This window comes from Perissodus microlepis, chromosome 20 (assembly GCF_051167445.1).
Source record: "Perissodus microlepis isolate ML-2025 ecotype Zambia chromosome 20, ASM5116744v1, whole genome shotgun sequence".
NCBI classification, from domain to species: domain Eukaryota; kingdom Metazoa; phylum Chordata; class Actinopteri; order Cichliformes; family Cichlidae; genus Perissodus; species Perissodus microlepis.
In genome coordinates, this window is record NC_140480.1 from 18245608 (window position 1) to 18251607 (window position 6000).

Consider the following 6000-nt stretch of genomic DNA (forward strand, 5'->3'; position numbering starts at 1 on the left):
CTGGGGACCAGAACGTTGGCAAAGGACTGCCCCTAACCCAGTGTCTAAAGCAGGGGTAGGCAACCTTTCTGATGGCGAGTGCCATTTAAAATTTCCTCAGAGGTCAGTGTGCCATATGATTGCATTAGCAATAAATTTAATAATGCTCTATATTAACAGTTACACACTATATAGAACCACTTTCTAGAATTATATTTGTTCGCAGATGTTGGCAGCTATCAGCGAATAGTTATCAGCTATTTTGAAACAAAAAAAGACACTTTTTATCCATAACAAGAACTCCATAACAGCAAATGGACTGTATAACAGAAAATACAAATGCCATTTATGGTCTCCTCACAAGAATGATAAGAAAAATAAACTAAGCCAATATGGCATGTCTGTTAATACAGAGACACACATGTTAATATGATCTCTGGTCTCCCACTCAGAGACACAGGTCTCCGAGTGTCCAGCATTCAGACGGCTACCTGAGGACACTCATGTAAGAGAAAATCTCTTCACACAGATATGTAGAGCCAAATACTGTCAATAAGGCCTCTGCAATGTTCTGAAGACAGTTAAACTTGTCAGGTAGTGATGTCCAGCAGGTGAAAATGCAAGCTCCATGAACATGCACAGCTATGGATTCCAGCTGCTTCGATGTTGCATTAACTGGCATTAACTCAGCCAGTTAATGCGAGACAAATCTAGCTGCTCATTAAAGATATCTGGTTTGATCAGAAAATAAAACATTTGTCCATACGCCTGAAAGTCCCAAAAATGCATTGTGTCTCGAGTCTACGGATGTATCCATGTATCTCCGTGGTGCTGATGCTGTTCTGAGCGGACAGCTCCTGAAGCTTTTGAAGTGTCGGAATGTGGAAAGCTAACAACGTCCCTCTCCCCAGTGGGCTAAGTTATTTTTAGCCAATTACAAGTTGAATCTGGTAGTTGGGGTTGTTAGCTAAGATACCTATTAAGAAGCTGATTTACGATGTGCATCGCTGGCGCGGCCATTTATTTTTTGATGCACCTTCTCAGATTAATTCACTGCATGTCGTGCCCAGGGCTGGACTGGGACAAAAAAACAGCCCGGGCATTTTGACTAAAGACCGGCCCACCAGGTATTAAAGCCATAAAGCCTTTGAATGAAAACAAACGCTGTTGTAACGTGATGTACAGTTTTGTTGGTATAAGTATGATTTCTATACATTTTACATCAGATGAAAACTTTGGTTGTATGCTTCAGATAATTATTTAATAACAGCCAGACATTTTAAACGAAAATAGGAAAGAAAAGTATGTCTTTGTGCCCCCCTTTCCCTGTTAATGCCCCACCTGGCACCCCTGGCAAAACTTTGCTAGATCCACCCCTGCACAATTACCAGCTGTCAGCTACTTAGAAAATGATATTGGCGTTTTTTGTCTCTCAGAAACAGTTCATAACTTCCCTTTAACTCATTCATGTCACCTAAAAGGTAAACCTGTTTCTCCATCACCTGTTCAGCTCTGATGATCCAGTAAGGACGTCTCCTGGTTTCATCTTCATGTTTCCCTCTCACCAGATATACAAACCGATATCATGACCAGCACTTTTTACAGCTGTGGCTCCAGCAAACCTCAGCTGATACTAGAAATTAATATTAAATAAATTCTAACAACAGCTGATCAAGCTTAAATGTGCTGCTGTTGTTTAGCGCGACATCCGGCGATTTCCTCTTTATGGCGCAAAGTGGGCGATAAACAAAGAAGAGAGAAAAGCTGATCATTGATCAGTTTCATGATTAAAGTAGCAACAGGAGAGAGAGGGGTGAGCATGAGAGAAGAAGAGGCAGCTGTGCAGCAAAGACAAAGAATAACTCTACCTTTGTGTCTTTTTCATTCTAGCTGAAGTACGGGACAAACTGCGTCCCCTCTCAGCTCAACACGAAACGCGTAATAATTTCTCTGAATGCGGGAGGATTCCGTATTTTTACGGGACGGTTGGCAACTCTACTAACTAAGCTTATGAATTAAATAAAGTTCAACATCAGTAACATCAAAGCACCCGCCCAGCTGTATAGAAACTCCGTCATGCTAGCTAGCACGCAGTACGAGTTATTGTAACTGACTGTAAAAAGTCAGCACAACAAAAATAAACTCCACCTAAACTTGGTTTATATCTGACCCAGATAGACTGCAGGTCATAACTTCTTACCTGAAGTTCAGTTCACCTGACGCTCGGACCGGCGGCCGCCTTGGGTCTCTCCTCGTCCTGCCTCCGATCTCCCTCATCCACGTGCTGGCCTCCACCACTTGTTAATTTTACTGAATCTGTGGAAGCTCTGCGATGCCACCACCAAACAACGGAGTTATTTTTACACACCGGCCAGCATCTTGCCAATCCAACACCTTTCATTGTTTATGCCGTTACAAAAAAAAAAAAAAAAAAAATCATCGGGCCACCGAGCAAATGCCCGGTATGCCCGATGGCCAATCCAGCTATGGCCGTGCCATCAGTTAACCCTTCGCATGCCAACTGTGGCACGCGTGCCTAGGGTTGCCGGCCCCTGGTCTAAAGCGTCTAACTCCACAGCAAATGGTTTGTCAGTATCAGGATGAATCAGAACTGGTGCCGTAGTGAACAGATTTTTTTAACTTGGTGAAAGCAGTGTCTGCTTCTGGTGTCCAGGTAAATGGAACCTTGATGGAAGTGAGGCGCGTTAAGGGTGAGGCTACCTGACTGTAGTTACCTATGAACCGTCTATAGAAGTTGGTAAAACCCAGGAACTGTTGAAGATGCTTCTGTGAGGCAGGTGTTGGCCACTCCTTAACCGTTTGGACCTTGGCTGGATATTCCTTTACCTGCCCTCCTGCCAGGATGTAGCCAAGGAAAGAAAGAGAGGGGGAGTGAAATTCTAATTTTTTGGCCTTGCCATACAATTTATTCTCCAGGAGGCGCTGAAGGATCCTGGTGTTCTTCAAGTGACTTGGAAAAGATCACTATATCATCCAAATATACAAGGACAAATCTGTTCAAAAAGTCCCTAAGGACATCATTCACTAGTGCATGGAAAACGGCCAGGACATTAGTTAGGCCAAACAGCATTACTAGGTACTGAAAATGTCCAAGTAGTGTGTTGAATGTGGTCTTCTATTTGTCTCCTTTTCTAATGCAAACCAGGTGGTATGTGTTGCAGAGGTCTAGTTTTGTAAACACTGTGGCACCTTGAAGAGGTTCAAAAGCAGAATTTATTAGAGGAAAAGGATACTTGTTTTTGATCATAATGTCATTCAACTTGCGATAATCTATGCATGGCCAAAGAGTTCCATCTTTTTTCCCCACAAAAAAGAAATTGGCCCCTACCGGAAAAGAGGACAGGGAGATGATTCCAGCTGCGAAGATTCCCGGATATACTTCTCCATGGCGACTCATTCAGGCGCAGACAGGTTGTACAGGCGGCTGGTAGGTAGCAGATCCCTGGAGAAAATATATCACGCTGTCATATGGTCTGTTGGGTAGTAGTGAGAGAGCCTTTTGTTTGCTGAATACCTCCTGTAAGTCATGGTATTCTGATGGGACGGAGGTAAGATCCGGTGTGGTGCCGTGTATGGTATGAGGGTTTACCGGACCGTGTGGGCAAGTGGAGGTGAGGCAGTTTGAATGACAAAACAGACTCCAGCTAGCAATTCATTGACCAGACCAGTCTATATGAGGGTTATGGAGTCCTAACCAGGGGAAACCGAGAATAAGTAGGGTGGCAGGTGAATTAAATGTGAAAAAGATAAGTAACTCTCTATGATTACCTGATGTGACTAATGTGACAGGTTCACTTCGATGAGTGATGTGAGCAAACACTTGATTATTTAGGGCTTTGGCTGGTATGCAAGGTTCGAGCATGAGGAGTGGAATGTGCAACTGTGTAGCTAATTCAAAATCAATGAGATTCTGCACCGGAATCAGGAAGGGCCTGAGGGGGTGCGTAACCTGGTTAACATGCAAAGATACAGGGAGCAGTAGCTAGGGTTTAACGTTAATAATTGATCCGCCCACGATTATCCCCGAACGTACCTGTGGGTGGAGCCTTTTATACATTTGGAGCAGGAAGCTAGGAGTTGATCAGACGAGCTACAATAAAAACATTTGAAGATGCAAAATCGTTGCTCCCGTTCCTCGGGTGAGAGCTGGGACCAGCCAGTTTACTTAGGTTATGTTGCTGTATTGCAATAGTGGTTTGCAGATGTGTTCTCCTCCGAGCCCGGATGTGCAAAATCTCATAGAGTAGTATTTTAAAACGCAGCCTGGTGTAACAGTGTGTTCCCTGCCATACAGGTTACCTGAGGATAAGAGTCAAATTATTCGGAGAGAATTGGCCAAAATGCTGAAAATGGGGGTAATAGAGGAGTCGGACACCGCATGGTGTAGCCCCATAGTTCTTGTAGTACAGAAAGATGGGTCTATATGAGTCCGTGTTGACTACTGCAAGGTGAATGAGGTGTCACAGTTTGATGCCTATCCCATGCCCCGGGTTGATGAGCTCCTGGACCAGTTTTACTACACTGGATTTGACCAAGAACAACTGGCAGTTCCCCTTCTCTGCAGAGTCCAAGGATAAAGCAGCCTTCTCCACTCCATACGGTTTGTACCAGTTGTCCCAGCCATTTTCCAGCAACTCATGAACTGGGTGCTGCCTCCACATGGTGCATATGTGGCCACCTACTAAGATGACGGTGTCATTCTACCAGGACTGCAGTTGGTGGCTGCAGTCCTGGTGTCCCTGAGGCAGGCAGGGTTCACGACCCACCAAAAAAAGTGTGCGGTTGGACGCAGGAAGGTACAGTATCTGGTGTACCTCTTGGGAGGCAGGCAGGTCCGCCCTTAGATGGCTAAAACAGCACCCATTGCATCCTGCCTACATCCCAAGACCAAAAAAGAGCTCTCTTCTCCTCCTTAGCCACCTTTTGACCCTCTGTTTGGATCATGCCCCTCCAGTGGAGGGTGTGGTGGGAGGAGCAGTGGTGTCCGGGGAGGCTGATCCACTCACCTGACCTCATCGTGTCTAACCCATTTGAGGTGGATGCAAGGACCTGAGGGAACAGGTGTGTGTGATGTGCAGCAGAGGAGGAAGCAGCTGAAAAACTGCTGCAAAGAGAAATTCAGCAAATACAGTAAAGTCATTCACCATACAACGCTATATGCGTGGGTCATTGTTTTATCACAGTGTATTTAAACCCTTTGTTTGTCTGTATTCTTTGTTGCGTCATCCCTCAAGATTCCCGATGTGTGCCCTTCTGTTCTGTGATTTGGAGGTTCTGTGCTGGCCTCCAAAGTCCACCAGGTTCAAATCAAACTTCTAGAGGTGTCACGCCTCTGCCCCCACCAGGCTGGCTGTGGCAGCCTGCATGCCAAATGAAGAAATATGGTAGTGATCAGCATGAGTTTTTTTTAATGCAATTAAAATAATTTTTTTATTATATGCAATTTTTTTTCCAGCTTAACCAGTCATGTTTTCCTGCACTTTCAATAAATGTATCATCTATATAAGCAAGTTGTCACAGGGTACATATGCATTAAACAATAATGTTTTCATGTGGTACTTGTGAAGTTTTTTATTGTCAGTACAATTATCAAAGTATCAGTGGTCATTTTTATTATTTGATAGATCAACTTTTTTTTGTCTAAAAGCACGTTTAAAAAAATATTCCCTACAATGTCACATCCTCAAATAACAAATTCTTCCCTAATCGATCATTGGTTATTTAATCACAGATCCAATGAATTTAAGTACTCACTTGTTTGTGCTGGCATTTGCCCATTTTTTTGATTGATATGATTGAATTAGCATTCAAAAACAACAACAAAAACCCCCTAAGTCTCTTTACTTGGAAACATTCCTCAGATATTCTTGTCCATGCTGACATGACAGCATCACACAATTATTGTAAAGTTATTGGCTGCATCCATGATGTAGATCTCCGATTCAACCACATCTCAAAGGTGCTCTAATGGGATTTAGATCTACAGACTGTGGAGACCAA